Source organism: Odocoileus virginianus, chromosome 16 (assembly GCF_023699985.2).
Source record: "Odocoileus virginianus isolate 20LAN1187 ecotype Illinois chromosome 16, Ovbor_1.2, whole genome shotgun sequence".
In the NCBI taxonomy this organism is placed as follows: domain Eukaryota; kingdom Metazoa; phylum Chordata; class Mammalia; order Artiodactyla; family Cervidae; genus Odocoileus; species Odocoileus virginianus.
This window is the reverse complement of record NC_069689.1, coordinates 12,770,230-12,786,865: the sequence shown is the minus strand read 5'-3', so window position 1 is coordinate 12,786,865 and position 16,636 is coordinate 12,770,230. Positions and strand designations below refer to the sequence as shown.

General features: G+C 51.8%; 1 long non-coding RNA gene across 1 annotated transcript in view; it reads right to left on the bottom strand.

The window, feature by feature from the left end:
• The window catches only part of LOC110140582 (uncharacterized), a 28,852-nt gene extending 21,927 nt beyond the window's left edge, over nucleotides 1-6,925 (bottom strand). The window contains exons 1-2 of the long non-coding RNA XR_002314788.2: nucleotides 6,781-6,925; nucleotides 195-271 (exon numbers count right to left, since the gene is read on the bottom strand). This is a non-coding gene — a long non-coding RNA (uncharacterized lncRNA). The remainder of the gene's footprint in view (nucleotides 1-194; nucleotides 272-6,780) is intronic.
• Nucleotides 6,926-16,636: the final 9,711 nt, after the last annotated feature.

The window sequence follows — 16,636 nt, the reverse complement described above, 5'->3', positions numbered from 1 at the left end:
GGAAAGTCGGCGTCAGAAGCTCATCGTCAATGTTAAGTGAACAAAAAACCCTGAAAAACAGAATCTGCTCTCTCCCCTCAGTTCTGTTTTTTAAAATGTCTATCCATCCGTGTATGCCTCGGTAAGGTCGTCTCTCTTTCTCAGATCTAACTGCTTATCTGTCTAAACTTCGGGAGGGCGTAAACAAAACGTACTTGTGTGTCTTTTTCTGGGTGGCAAGGATGCAGGTGATTTTAATTTTCTTCGTACATTTCTCCACTTTCAAACTTTCCTGCAAAGAAAAGAACATGTGTTATTTATATTACCAAAGGAAAACATGGGTCTTACAAAAATATTGACCTTGCGGGGTTGCTGCAGGATACCTGAGACAGTGAGGGGGCTGCAGGCTCTTGAGCTCACTTCCCTGTCCCCTGGCCTCTGATCGCCCGTACGTTTCCTGCCATCTCTGGACCCCCACCTCCTCCTAAGTTGAGGGGGGAGGGGGGACAACACCGATTCCTGGGTCAGCAGGAGGGCTTAAGGAGATTACCTATTTAAATGTCTCCAGAACTGAACTGAAGGAGGCCGGGCACACAGTAGTCACTCCCCCAGGTCAGTTTCTTCGCCTTTGCTGAAAATTCCAGCTGGATCGTCTGCAAGCCTTTGAGACGTACCGGCCAGAACTGCAGCCAAGGAGAACTCCTGAATAACACTGTTTATTTATACAGCAGGAAGATTGAAATCATTACGCTTTGACTGGCAGGAGCTATTTATAGGCCTTGTTCCCAGCGAGCTGTTGGGAGCAGGGCTCTCCCCAGCGAATTTACCACCTCCCTCTCAAGCTTGGCCGTAAACCCCGTGGATGTCTGTGTGGCCCTCTGCTTCGCAACCACATGAAAGCGGAATCCCTTCCCCGTTCTATTCAGAGAAAATCGTTGCCTGCACTCCACAAGGCGGGAGAGCGAAGGGGCCAGAGAAAACCCTCCCAAAACGATGAAGGGGAGCTTAGCGGCCAGAGCCAACGTCAGCATCCCTTTGCGCAGCTCAGCATGCTGAGTCTGAAAAGGGCCAGTTATGGGTTTCATCACAGGTCCTGGCTTTGCCGCAGCCTCATCTCACTGTGAGTCCTTGGACATCCCTCCAAGTGTTGATGGAGCACAGATTCTGGTCTGTGTACTGTAGGCGCGAATGGACAAGATTGGGATAAAGCCTGGGACAGGAGCATGCCAGGTAGGAAGCAGTGCAGGCAAAGGCGGAGAGGCGGGGACACGGAGGGACTCCGCTGCACGGAGCAGGGGGTAAGAAAGAACCGGCACAATGAGTTCAGATAAAACCTACCGAGAACGCTGGCACCTGGGAGATGTCCCCTGCAGGTTCACTGGCCAGATCTGTATATGCCTCAGGCAAAATCAGGATGGAAGGGAGGATGCTGAAGCTCTATTTTTTCCCCCAAACATTCAGCCTTTCCCCAAGCTCAGAGCTGCAGAAAACCAACCTGGGTTAAGTGCTCGGAGGGGCTTGGGGGTCCACACAAGTCCCTTCTGCCTCCTGGCCAACTGGATACATTTCCAGAGGGCCCACATACTCTGCTAATACCTCAAGCCAAGTTTTCAAAGTCAGGGCATTGAGTAAAACCCGGACTGTTTCTCTGCATTTCTTTTCCTAAACTTTCCTTTAAGTTCAACATGCATTTGAATTCAAGGGAAACACGGACCACATGTTTCTAATCCATCGACACTTAAATCATCAAAATGCTGGAGGCTGATGCTTTGGAAGCCAACAGGAACACCAGAGCCTTTTAAAGACTTTCTCCTCCTTCTCCAGCAATCAGGAAGTAGCCTTTTTCCAAGGGGAAACCAAATTTTGACTCCAAAGGGGCTGCTGCATTCAGTGCCAAACTTGGCACGCTCTGAGGCCGAGGTGGATCCAGAGCTACTACAGTGGCAGGGGAGAAGGGGTTTGCAGGCTAAGAGGCCCCCTCTCCGCGCCCATCCCATGCCACCGAAGATGGAGAAAGGGCAGGGGGAAGGAGAGAGAGAGAGCAGCCATGGGCTTGAAGGGAAAGGCCCAGCGAGTGGTGGAACCCAAGCCAACAGAGAAGCAACTGTGGATCCTGGCTCCACACACACGTCTTTCATGGACCACAGGCTGCTTCATCTCTGCTTCTGCTTGGGAGAACAGAAATCAAGCCTCACTGCTGGGGGCTGTTCCAGAAGATGACAAGAAAGTGAAATAAGATGAAATGATGTGCGTGCTAAGTAACTTCAGTCATCTCCAACTCTTTTCAACCCTGTGGACTATAGTCCTCCAGGCTCCTCTGTCCATGGGATTCTCCACTCCACTCCATGGAGTGGGTTGCCATGCCCTCTTCCAAGGGAATCTTCCCAACCCAGGGATTGAACCCAGGTCTCCTGTGGCTCCTGCATTACGGGTGGATTCTTTACCACTGAGCTGCCTGATGAAATGGAGTATATGCAGGTAAACAACAGGAAACCAGCCTGGCCAGACAGAACTCCATCTGCTTTGTCTACACTCGGGGACAAACCCTGCCTCTGATCATCATGACGTCTCCCATCCAATGAGCTGTCCCATCCCCTCCCTGGCTAGCTGGCTGGAACAACATCGGCAAGGATCACCAAAGGGTGAATCGATACAGGTCGGAAGCCTCCCTGTGGAGTCAGGACCACACAGAGACTACTGCGTGGTGACCAGAACTACCTTCTGATCTCAACCACGTGAGACCCTCACTAAGAAATGGTCCAGCAGCAGCAGCCGTGACTGACAACTGTCTATCCCTGTCCATCTAAGACTTATTCCGTGGCCCTCTTCCTGTGTGCCCCAGGCTGTCACTTCCCCAGGACAAGGGTCTGCTTGTGTGTGTTGGTGACACAGCCACCCACAACCATCCCTGGCCCGAGGGAGAGCATTCCAGCTCGTGCTCTCGCACATGGAACCATGCTCAGGAGAACTGTGTTCATACCGGTGTTAGAGCTGTGGCCTAGATGTGCAGCCCTCCCCAGGCCCTGTCCCCAGTCAACATCTCTGTCCCCAGTACCTACCACAGTCTGGGGGAACCTCCCCCTATTAAGTAATCTGCAGTCTGAAGATATGGATAATAGCATGGACCCTGGAGTCAGAGTATTAAGTTTTGATTTCTGGCTCCATCACCTCTGAGCTGTGTGACCCTAATCAAGTTATTGAACATCTCTGTGCTCCAAAACCCTCTCCTGTAAAATCAAATAATAAGAGGTCCCACTTAAGAAGACTGCTGTGAAAATTAAATTAGTAAGTACATGCAAGTTCAGTTCAGTTGCTCAGTTGTGTCCGACTCTTTGCGACCCCACGGACTGTAGCACCCCAGGCCTCCCTGTCCATCACCAACTCCCGGAGTTTACCCAAACTCATGTCCATTGAGTCAGTGATGCCATCCAACCATCTCATCCTGTGTTATCCCCTTCTCCTCCTGCCTTCAATCATTCCCAGCATCAGGGTCTTTTCAAACGAGTCAGTTCTTCGCATCAGGTGGCCAAAGTTTTGGAGTTTCAGCTCCAACATCAGTCCCTCCAATGAACACCCAGGACTGATCTCCTTTAGGATGGACTGGTTGGATCTCCTTGCAGTCCAAGGGACTCTCAAGAGTCTTCTCCAACACCACAGTTCAAAAGCGTCAATTCTTCGGCACTCAGCTTTCTTTATTGTCCAACTCTCACATCCATACATGACCACTGGGAAAACCATAGCTTAACTAGACGGACATTTGTCGGTCCATGCAAAGCACTGGGAATGATTTCCAGTACACAGCACCCCTGCATGTCCTTGCTGCCCACATCATTGTTATTATTGGCTGGGAGTGACAAAATCTGTGGGCCCGAATAAAGCACATGGCACTGAGGAAGGTCTCAGCAAGCATCAGTTGTCTTCCTTCCTCTCTGCTGTGTTGCTCCAGCCCACCAAGAGCAAACCCTGATGATCTAAGAAGACCGAGGTCATGGGGTCTGGATGCTGCAGAGTGAGGTCAGATCATCTTGTCCACATACTGCCTTCAGGATATTTTGTCTCTCTCTCTCTCTCTTTTTTTTTTCTTTTAATTTACCATCAGCAGTTGAGTCTCTGATGGTTTGGACTCTCCTGAGAAGATGTTCCCACTTATGTCAGCAGCCCATCTCCCCAGAGCTGGAGATGCAGAGAGCAAATGCTCTCAACCGTCTAGACCACCCACAACAGAGCCCTTGACCAAGCTCCCCACCCATCTGCTAATTGAGGCTTGGAGAGCAGGCCAGGGGAAGGTGGGCGGGGTAGGTAAGGAAGAAAGGGAAGGAGATGAGCAGATAAAAGGGGAGTTGGTCCAGGAGAAACTGCAAATCTTAATCTTTTCATTCTGCTGTCCCATCCAGAAATGAATCATCGCTATTTGGTTAAAAGTTGTTTTTAGAACCTCAGAGAAAGGTTATGTTAAAAAACAACAGGTCTGGCAGCCAGAGGAGAGAATGAGCAGGCCCCTGTCTTGGGGAGGAGAATTAAACATCAGAGTCAACCAAAGACATCTCAGAGAAACTGAGCATTTCTTGGCATTCAAAATCTTAAAAAAAAAAAATTTTAAAGTGTTGCAATGGCCGTTGTGTCAGGGAGCAATATGTCACTCTGGCAGTCGGGAACAGCTCTGACCCGTGACCAAGACGTGAAGCCAATTACAGAGGATCCCGTCTTTCCTGTTGCCGCGGGAGAGGGTAGGGATGGATGCAAGTGCGGACTGGCCGGCTCACTCGTATGGAGATGAACCGTCACCCTGGGCCTCCTCCTCTCACCCCCGCCTCATGCAACCACGGCGGGCAGGTCTCAACCTCAGGCCGAAGAGCTGACGCTGAGGGAGGGGCAGCCAGATGCCAGCGGTCAGCCAGAAGCGGTAGATGCAACCCCAGCCAAACTTGGGTGCAGCCCGCCGCGTCTAAAGTGACCCGGGTCACGGGAGTCAGGAGCGGGGAGGGGGCGGAACCCCAGGCACAGGCGCACACCGCCAGCCTTGGGAGCCCGGGCACCACTGTTGACCCGGAGCTTTGGGGGCGCCCGAGTGCTCCCGGGGCAGAGGAGCGGCCCCTGTGCTGGCTGTCGGCAGGGCGCCGGAACGAGCATCCCTTCAGACGCAGCCTGAGCTGCGTCCTGCTCAGCATCGCAAGGCCCCGTTTCCCCAAGAGTCGGTGGTCCCTGGTGATTTGGAAGAGAGAGCGGGACAGACAGACCCAGACGTCCACAGGGAGATGGAGAGAGGAGAGAGGAAAAGGGAAGGTGGGGGAGGGAAGAGAAAAGAAAACAGAGCAAAAAGACTAGAGGAGACTTTCCATGGTCGGAAACTTGGGGAACTGGAGAGGCCGACAAAATTAACTCCACAACGGACGGAGGATCTGTTCCAGGTCCTTAAAGTGCTGCTGTGCCTTGTAAATCCCCAAGGAGGTGGCATCTGCCTCACCACCCTGCTCCCCTGACCCTCTCCCCCACACCCGTCCTTCAGGGAACACACACGGTAGATGAGACACGCCACGGGGGTGGTGGGGGGGAGCTGCGGGGAACCTGCTCCTGGAGGGGTTGCGGTCAAGCTGGATCACATCCAGCTGGACTGTGCTGAACATCTATCTGGGCTTCATCACTGTGAACGAGATGCCTAACTTCTCTCTGTGCCTCAGTTTACTGATCTGAAAAGATGGAATAAGAAAACCAAGCCCCTCGGTTGCCTGGGTTCGATCCCTGGATTGGGAAGATCCCTTGGAGAAGGGAATGGCAACCCACTGCAGTATTCTTGCCGAGAGAATTCCATGAACAGAGGAGCCTGGCAGGCAACAGTCCATGGGGTTGCAAAAATTCGACACACTGAGCAACTCACACACACGGATGTGAAGAGCTAAGCGTGGACTCGCCTCCTGGAGGGTGGCTTATTCTTGTCACACTCAGGCCGTCATGTGCTCTGGCCACCCATGGAAGGGTGCTGGTAGGTGATTAACAGGAGCCAATTCACTAGGACCCTCACCTCGTTCTTTCCAGAAAGACCAAAGCAGGTCTGGATCAACCAGAACCTGGTCTCTCATCCTGGTATGAAAAAGCCACTTTGCTACTTTGAATCTGGGTTTCCTCATCTGTTGAATGGGTCTATGAGTCCCACCTCCAGAACTGGAGCTGATAAAGGACGAGGAATGAGATGTGGTTTGTCAGCCTCGGAGAACCAACTGGCCTGGAGGGAAATGGATGCTTTCTGGGGGCAGGGGGTGGGGGAGGGAGGTGCGGCATGGGGTCTGGGGAGCCTTGCAGGCATCTCACATCACACCCGTGTGCAGGGCGCCCAGAAACCTTCCAAGCGGTCATTCTGAGGTCAGGCCTGTGAGGCGACTCAAGAACAGAGTCGGTCACAGGTGAGAAGATAAATGAGAAGGGAAGCCGTTTGTCTCACAAACGGGAACGCATGATCAGTCAATCCATCCAGAAGCAAGGCCAGGATTTATGACCAAGTCCTTTCTCCCCACCCAGAAAGTCCTTCGGATTTTATAACCTGGCATGTCCTTGAAGGCCTTCAGACGGAACCAGAAACAAGTTCAGTCCTGAACAGAATGGCCATGAAATAAGATCCACCTTCCTGAGACCATTTCACTCCTGGGACAGCCCCACCACCACCCCACACCCCCCGCCCCCCGAGCTCAGTAGGTGACCTGAGAGAGGCCCCCAAAGGGCACTAGAAAAGAAGAGTAAGTTCAAAGTCAGAAAGAGCTGGCTTCAGCTCCTAGCCCCACTGCTTACAACAGACTGTCCTTTGCTCACCTTTCCAAAGGGGTCTTCGGGTTGACGTGTGGTCAACGTGGGAGCACAGAGCCGGGGTCACTTCCGTGTCCTCCACCCCCAGCGGGGAAGCCAGGGGCTCAAATCTGGGTGCTGAGCCTCCCAGGAGCTCCACAGGCCTGGTCGAAGGGCTTGGCAAACAACTTAGGCGTTTCCAGGAAAAAACAGAGCCCAGCTTGGGGCCATGGAAAGCTCGGTCCCCAAAGTTGAGTCAGCCTTGAGTCATGAGCTAAAAGCATGCTTTTGCCAATTACAGCTCTCGGCAGCTGTAATTAATGCAGGGCTGATGAAAACTGCGTTTTTCACTCAACAGAGGAGGGTATTTCAGGTAATTAGACATAACCTCATGTACCGGTAACTCGCCTTTACACATGAGCTCTGGCCGCCTTGTCCAGGCCCTACCTCCAAAAATAACTTACACCAACATTAACCAACAAGTTGGGTCTGATTTCAAAAGATTACCCTTTCTCTCTAAGTATTTTGAATGCAAAACACTAAACACACAAAGGCCCTTAATGGGTTTGTTCTAATCCGCCGACCTGAGCCTCTAAGAGATCGCCTCTGCACCTGGGCCAGGTGGCCACCCTATCTTTAGAGATGACCCTCATCTGAGCTGACCCCCGTGCCAAGCATTCTGTGGGCTGGAAAGAAGAGGGGGAGGTGTGCTTTGATCCACAGGCCCTTAATCATTCATTCATTGGCTCACATCACAGCTACTGGGGGCCCACCGTGCACCGTCCTCTGGGCCAAATAAGCAACCAAGAGCCCAGTGTGGTGGTACTGGTTGAGTCAGCAAGTCGTGCCCAACTCTTGCAACCCTATGGACTATAGCCTGGCAGGCTCCTCTGTCCATGGATTTCTCCAGATAAGAATACTGGAGTGTTGCCATTTCCTTCTCCAAAGAGCCCAATATAGAGGAATTTAAGCTTGATGTGGGTATTAGAGGATGAGGTGCGCCGCCTCCCTTATAGTCGGGAACCCTGAGGTCCAGACTTGCCCAGGTTCATCCAGCAAGTGGATGGTGGAGAGAGGAGGAGGAGCTGGGTGTCCACCTCCTGGCAAGCCCAGAGGCCTCAGGAGTCCCACCTGTGGCTGCCCCACTCCTGCCAGGCCTGGGTGGCCCCTCCAGCCTCTCCTGGGCACAGTGATTGCCAGGTGCCAGGTGGTTACTTGCAGAGCAAGGTCCTTCCCGCCAGGCCTCTGACTAAGCCCCGATCTCACCGTCCAGGCCCGGCCCACCTGCAGGACGCTCCCGGAGAGCTTCCTGAGTTCCCATGACTAAGGTGGCCCTCCCAGGACCGCGTTCTCCTTCACTCAGGGCCGAGGTCGCCACGCCCGGCCGGATGAAGCAACAGGGACTCTTGGTGTCGGCAGGCACTTCCAGAAAAGCCCAGGGGAAACTGCCGAAAGCTGGAATCCCTCGGGGCTGACCCCCAGCTCCCCTGGACCCCACCCGACTGTCTTCAGCATCCAAACCCCCTTTCCTGTTCTATTAACTCTCACAGCCTCTACAGAGAGACAGAAACAAAAACAGCACTTCAGGCTGGCTGAGCGGGACACATTTTGGCCCTGAGGATCAGAGACAGAAGGGATTTCCAAGGTCACCCAAGGAGTGCTGACAGATTGGGGTCTGCAAACAAAGGTCTGTCCAATCATGACGATAATACTACCAGCTAACGGTGGGAGCTGGCTGTCGGTTTAGCCCTTGGTGGTGTTACTCCTTTAACCCTCACGGGCCCTGAGGGGGTCACACCCAGGCCCTGAAAGTCTCCAGCACACTCGCCTGCCTGTTGAGCGGCTCCACCTGCAAGTCCCGGGTCCCTGTGTGCCTGCTGGCAGGTCACTTGCCCTCCCTGGGCTTCAAGTTTCCTTCTGTGAAATGGGACCTGGATGCCTCCCTCACTATAAAGGAGACAAGAGGACTCAGTAAGCACTCTGTCCTCTTCTCTTTTTATCCCCACTTCCCAGCCCATATCTTTCCCAAAGCCCATGTGCTTTCGAAGCCTGGATGTCCTGGAGACCCCATGAAGAGCAGCTGTTTTGTGAAAGTACAGTTTGAAAGCAGCTGGGATGAGCCCAGGTTTGGGCACTGGCTGGTAGGTACCCTCGGCATGTCCCTTGACCAGGCTGGATCCACTGTTCTTATCTGTGACATGAGGGCCCTGAAGCAGAAGAATCACCCATGTCCCTTCCAACCTTACCATGTGATGGCTCTAGAATTCAGAAGTTATTTTCAAGTTACTTAGGTCCTAATTCAATTGACCAGGGGTCTAACTGTGTTCATTTCCTTCTCTCAACAGAAGGCAGCAGAAAATCTTTTCCGGAGCACCTCTGATACCCTGAAGAAAGCTCGATGATTCTTGAGTAAGTAAGTAATGATTCTTGAGTGAGTAAATGCATTCATTCACTTAGCTGATGTGTGCATTCCCTCACAAATAAGTGAATAGATGGATGGATGGATAGATGGATGAAAGGATGAATGGATAAATAAAAGGATGAGGACAGATGGAAGGATGAATGGGTGGATGGATAAATGGATAAATGGATGGATGGAAGGATGAATGGATAGATGGATAAATGGATGAATGGATGGATTAAAGGATGAATGGATGGATGGATGAAAGGATGAATGGATGGATGGATAAATGGGTGAATGGGTAGATGGATGGATAAATAGATGAATGGAAGGATGAATGGATGGATGGATGAAAGGATGAATGGATAAATAGATGAGTGGATGTATGGATGGATGGATGGAGTATGGATGCCCTTTCTAAGCCCAGAGCTTGTTCTCTAGCAGATGCGGGCACTGAGTCCCACACGGATGCTTTGTGTTGACCCACAATTAAGGAGGCACCACCCCCAACTAGATCACCCTTGGGCAAATCTATGAAAAGCTATGAACCTTCATCTTCTTCTTTATAAAGTGGAGCTGGAGCTGTTGGTGTCTATTTTAACCAGGTAGCTGTCTGGATTCAATGAGATGCCTTGGCTGTTGGTAAGAGTGCCTGATGCCTGGCTGCACCTGCCACGCAGTAACAACCACCAATTGTTCTTTATTTTACCATAAATTGCTAGAATTTAAGGCAGAGAAATGAGTACTTGTTAGAGAGGTCAGCATCCCCTTTCTTTCAGGGACACATGGCATTGACCAGAGCTGCCTTCGGGAGGGACTAGGTGTGGCACAGGCGTAGGTATTCTGGGTGGGGGTGGCGGGGGTGCAGAGTGAGGAACCGTGGGTCAGGACAGCAGCGCTGTGTCACCCACTCATGCCATCGTGGGGGTGGTGGTCCGGCGAGATCGTGGAAGGCCCAGGCCACCTTCTGCAACCAAGGGGAAGTCGAGTTGAAGAGGGAGAGGGTCACACTTTGGGAAGGAGGTTGACAGCTCAGTTGTAGAGAACCATGACTCCCACAATAAGGAATTGACATTCTCTTGTTAGCAAAGGAAGCCATGAAGGATTTTTGGCCAGAAAACTCTACTAAGAAAAACCAACTTTAGAAAGATACACTTCACAGTGGTTTCAGCAAAAGATTTGACCCACGAGAGACCTGGAGAGACGAGATGGAGAGAGTGTGGGGTTCCAGGTAAGAGATGAAAACAGCACGGAAGTCATGCATGGAAAAGTGACTGTGGACATGAATCCAATAGGACAGAGTGTGGGGCCACGGGGAAGCTGCCAAGGAGGCCAGGCCAGGGCACAAGCGCCCACAGGGTCTATGGAGGAGTCACCAGCTGGGGAGCCCAGGTCAGGGCATTGGGAGCCATGTCTGGGACACCCCAGAGCAGGGTTCTCACCAGCAGTGGAAGTTCAGGACAATGGTCCCCAATGGAGATCAGGGCTGGAGGTAGTGGGGTGCCACCTATGACCCAGAGTGGGGAGGTACCATCATCAGCTCCCCCAGGGGAAGAGTCAGGACAGCCCAGGGTTGACAGGGAGAGAGCCTGCAGGGAGCCGCCAGGCCACACATAATCCCAAGTTCCTTCAGCCTCGGGAAAAAAAAGATCTTTGTTGTTGTTAAGTCTCTAAGTCCTATCTGACTCTTTGCAACACTGTGGACTACAGCATGCCAGGCTTCTCTGGCCTCCACTCTCTCCTTGAGTTTGCTCAAATTCATGTCCATTGAGTCAGTGGACATGACCATCTCATCCTTTATCTTACTTAAATATGGCTTGTGTGTGTGGTGGAGGCAGGGGGGTGTTTTATTTCTGAGGCCCACTATAGCTCCATTAATTCAGCCACCTGATGTGCAGGCTGACTCATTGGAAAAGACCCTGATGCTGGGAAAGATTGAAGGCAGGAGGAGAAGGGGACGACAGAGGGTGAGATGGTTGGATGGCCTCACTGACTCAATGGACTTGAGTTTGAGTGAACTCCGGGAGATGGTGAAGGACAGGGAAAACTGACATACTGCAGTCCATGGGGTCGCAAAGAGTTAGATATAACTTAGCAACTGAACAACTAGAGACCTTGTGGTCTGATTAGAAACAGAAAGGGAAATCTTTGGTTTCCCTCCTATCAGAGCTTCTCAACCTCGGCAGTATTGATGGCTTGAACCAGATCTTTGTTTGGGGGTTGGAAGTATGCTTATAGGATGTTAAGCAGCCTCCTTGCCTCTACCTACTAGATGCCAGGAAGGACCACTCCCCACAATGATGACAACAAAAATGCCTCCAGACAGTGCCAAATGTCCCCTGGAGGTGGCGAGGGGCAACCCCACCCCCAGCCGAAAACCACTGTCCTCTGTAAAGGGAAGCTTTCAAATTCAAGCCCTCAAGTTTCTCGTCTAATACTCGTATGATTTTTAAGAAGTATTAGCAACAACAGGGAGGGCTTTGCCATCAGGCCCCAGGACAAGAGCTGCCCCCTGGCTCTCCAGCCATGAGGCCATAGGTAAGTGGCTACAACTATGGCCAGCCTTGGGGTGTTCATGTCTGTAGAATGGAAGGGGGAGTGAGCAGAAGACCCCTGAGACAGGGCTCCCACGCACAGCTAGCCAGGAAGCTACAAGGCCTTCCCCAAGGGAGCCAGGACCACTACACCACTACTGTTTACTGGCCAGAGTCCTTGGGATTCAGCTGGAAGGGTTGCTGCCGCTTACAAAGGAGGGTGGACCCTGTGAAGCAAGAGCTAGGATCTGCCCAAGATGCTGAGAGCTGTCCTGAGCTCTCACTTTCTAGAAATCTCTGCCTCCCCAGCGATGACTGCATCAGGAGGCTTCAGAGGACTTAGAGCCCTTGGTATTTCCTGGTTCTACTTGTCTAGAGGCAACGGGCGTGGAGTGAGCTTCCAGGCCATTCCATGGAGCTCCGCTGGCTCATGGACCTCAGGAGGGTGGCCACTCCAGTCCTTCCTGGGAAACTGCTTGCCTGAGTCCCTCTCATCCACCATGGGCGGGAGTGGGTGTGGGCAGGAAGGATCCAGCCCGTCATAGGATTACAGCACTGGGAGGCGCCTGAGAAATCACCATCCACTGTGCCCAGGCCCCAGCCCAGCCGAGATCAGGAGCCACGTGGATAGCTCGTGTCCTGCCGCGAACAAGAGACCAAGGGCAAGCAGAGCCTGGAGAGGCAGCGTCGGTCCCCTGAGAGCGCTGCCAGTAAGGGGTTGCACTGAGCTCCTCCTGACTTCAAAGCTGGTTCCAGAAGCCGGCACACCCTTCCAGCTGACTTTACCAGGGGCTTGGTTGGGAGCCATCCCCCTGAGCTCTTGTGGAGCCCTTGGCAAAAGCCTTTTTAACAAAGAGCCCAGCCATGTAATCCCACCTGGCATCCGAACCTACGTCCACTGGGCAACGCACATGAGAAACAGGCCATCATGTAGCCCAGCCAATGGGTCCGTCAGGAGGGGAGAATGCTTTACAGTCATTCAAAATCATTAGGGCTCCGAGGTCAGATCAACAGGATAAACACACTCGGAGGCGCTGGTTCTGCCCTTTCTTGCAGCTGCTCTCACTCATCCAATTGCAGCACCCAGACTCCCAGGACTCCCCCCAAGAACCTGCCGCAGGGCTCCCAGTGGCTGCCCGCTCTGCCACGGCGCTTTCTTGAAAAGCATGTCAAGAATTCGGTTAGTTTTCAGAAATCTTTTGCAAGTGGGCAAGGTGAAAAGACTCCCTCCAAAGAAAATAAAGTGTTATTTTCTTGGGCTCCAAAATCACTGCAGACAGTAATTACAGCCACGAAATTAAAAGACATTAGCTCCTTGGAAGAAAAGTTATGACAAACCTAGACAGCGTATTCAAAAGCAGAGACATTACTTTGCCAACAAAGGTGCTTATAATCAAAGCTATGGATTTTCTAGTAGTCATGTAGGGATGTGAGAGCTGGACCATAAAGAAGGCTGAGTGCCAAAGAAATGATGCTTTCAAACAGAGGTGCAAGAGAAAAAACTCTTGAGAGTCCCTTGGACTGCAAGGTGATCAAACCAGTGAATCCTAAAGGAAATCAACCCTGAATATTTACTGGGAGGACTGATGCTGAAAGTGAAGCTCCAATACTTTGGCCACCTGATGTGAAGAGCCGAGTCCCTGGAAAAGATCCTGATGCTGCGAGAGATTGAAGGCATGAGAAGGGGATGACAGAGGATGGTGATAGAGCGCATCACTGACTCAATGAACATGGATTTGAGCAAACTCCGGGAGATAGTGAAAGACAGGGAAGCATGGTGTGCTGCAGTTCATGGGGTCACGAAGAGTCAGACACGACTTAGCAACTGAACAACAACCCCCAAAGAAATTTCCCTGGATCAGTTTCCTCCGTCCCACCCATCCCTTTCGGCTCAGCTGATAAAAAAATCTGCCTGCAGTGCAGGAGACCTGGGTTCGATCCCTGGGTTGGGAAGATCCCCTGGAGAAGGGAAAGGCTACCCACTCCTGTATTCTGGCCTGGAGAATTCCATGGACTGTATAGTCCATGGGATCACAAAGAGACACAACTGAGTGACCTTCACTTCACTTCACCCGTTACACCCAGAGGCAGAAAGAGAGATGCATTTTTACACAGGATAAATCATTCTGGACTGTATCTTCTGGTCCACTGTCCCCACAAGAGACCAGCAGTCTCTATAGGGCAGGGACCATATCTTAGTACTGAGTGAAAGTCACTCAGTCGTGTCTGCCAGCGGTTTCATGCACCAGGTATTTTACACGCAATATCTGTGATCCTCACAAACAACCCTGCAAGGGAAACATTATTACCCTGATTATCCAGATGAGGACACCGAGGGTTACAGAGTTGAAATGTCTCACCTGAAGGTCACGGTTAGTAAATTGCAGGGACCTATCATATTGGAGTTCGCCCTTTCCCACAGCCCCACCCCCTCCCCACTCTTTTCAGCATCCCTGGGGAGCAGCACCAACCTCACCCATAGTAGGTATTGGCCACTTGTTTGCAGAAGAAGTGAATGAGTGAGTAAACAAAATAAATTTGAAAACTTCGATTACTTAATTTGCATTTTCCAAGCTGAGTACACCAGTGTGGCTGCGAGGAAGAAAACAGACTGTTGATTAAATAGTCTCCTGGATTTTTGAACTCAGTGAAAACAATCTCTAAATAATTTTGTGACTTTTGGCCTCTTCTTAGCACAACAAAAACATTTTAATTGAAGTTTATTCCTAAGCCAATGTTTCTTTCTTAAGAGATGGGGAACTAACGTTCCCAGAGCATCTACTATGGGCACACACACCACGGTCAGCACACTCACTCTTCCCAACAACCCTGCAAATGGGCATCACGACCAGGTTCCAGAGGAAGAGACTAAGGTTCAGAGTGGTTACGAGACTTACCTGGGGACACACAGCCGGGTGAAGACAGGAGGGTGAAAGGCCAGGATTGTATGAGTCCACACACTGCCTCCAAACACCTTTTGGCCCCAATCAACCCTCCTCTTTTCACATGGCAATCTGCAAGCTGGCCTTTTTTTTCCAGAATCATCATTTATCCAATAAGCCTTCTAAATATGAGCTCCTCAAGTGGCAACCCACTCCAGTGTTCTTGCCTGGAGAATCCCATGGACAGAGGAGCCTGGCAGACTATAGTTCATGGGGTTGCAAGAGTCGGACATGACTTAGCAACTAAACCACTACCACCAGGAATCAGAGACACCCAAACCAAATAAATAAAGAGGGAGCAGCCAGACACTTTCCTAGCAGTCCAGTGACAGAGACTTGGCCTTTCAACAGTGGCTGCAGGTTTGATCCCTGATCAGGGAGCTAAGATGCCACGTGCCTGGTGGCCAAAACTTCAAAACGTGAAGCAGAAGCAATATTGTAATAAATTCAGAAGAGACTTTTAAAATGGTCCACATGAAAAAAACAAAAAAAACTTTAAAAGAGAAAAAGAACCCAAAAGTCAAAAAAGAAGCTGCTTATTTCCAGCATTCGTTAACGTTTAGTATTTTCAAAAAGAGAAAGATTGTCTTTTGTGGTTTGAGTACTGACTCTTGAACGGCAGGTGGGGGGTGGAGAGGAGACCTCAACTTTTTCAGTTTGAGGGCCACAATATCCAGCCTTGTCTCTCCCAGCAGATGAGTCTTCACCCGGGAGATGTTTCAAGTGGAGGGAGTGGCACCGACCAGTCAGTTCTGGAAGAAGGGTCTGTGCACAGAAGCTCGACCCTCCCCCACGCCCCCTGCCCAGGTGAGCCCTACCACACCCCACATTCATTCCTGCCCCAGGACCTGCAAAGACAGGCAGGGGAGTCTGGGCACCACAGAGCCCCACGGCCGGCCCGGGGCCTGTCGGGGCGCCCTTGGCAAGCGGCCATCCCAACGCGCTGGAACCTGGCTCCTCTCCTCGTGGGCGCTAAGTCCCTGAGCAAGCCCCCACCCTGGAACCAGGCAGACAATCCCCTGTGTCTTGCCACCTTCCCACCCCGGCTGCCAAAAGCCGGCCCTGTCTTGGAGATGCTGAATAGGCCATTTGTTGTGAGATCAAAGGGCCACCTGCGGGAAGCGCCCCACCGCCTGGAACAGGCCCAGGCCACGTCCTGCCCCAGGACGAGCTTTCCCCAAACGGCCCACCTTGGCCTGGCAGCTCTCCGCCCCCAGCTCCTACTCACGGTTCCATTCCTAAGGACACCTCCCCACCCTCCCCAAATGTCAGGCTCTCACAGGTCTCCATGCCTCCCCGCGCGCCGTTTTCTGCAGCCAGAGGGGCTCAAGTCAGGCAGAATTCCTTCCCCTGCTCTTCAGGGGGCTCAGGGCTCCCAGAGGGCGAGGGAGCTTCCTTATCACTGCCAAAGCTCCCCACCAGGTTGCCCGAGGCAGTGGGGATCCCCAGGGCCTGCCCTGGCTGCAGGGGCGTGCAAAGACCCAGAGCCCCGGGCACAGCCCTCTTGCCGTTTCATCAAACTCTGGTGGACTGAACGAGGAGGCAGAAGAAGTTCTACTTGGTCCTTGTAAACATTTGTCCTTGTAGACACTTTTACTTGGACCCAGTAAAGAATGGATGAATGGCCAGTGCAGTATATTAACGCACATATATGGAATTTAGAAAGAGGAGGATGATGACCCTGTACTTGAGACAGCAAAAGAGACACAGTTATAAAGAAGAGCCTTTTGGTCTCTGTGGGAGGAGGCGAGGGTGGGATGATTTGAGAGAATAGCATTGAAACATGTACGTTACCATATGTGAAATGGATCACCAGTCCAAGTCTGATGCATGAAACGGCACTCAAAGCCGATGCTCTGGGACAACCCAGAGGGATGGGCTGGGGAGGGAGGTGGGAGGGGGTTCGGATGGGGGACACCTGTACACCCATGGCTGATTCATGTCAATGTATGGCAAAAACCACCACAGTATTGTAAAGTAATTAGCCTCCAATTAAAGTAAATAAA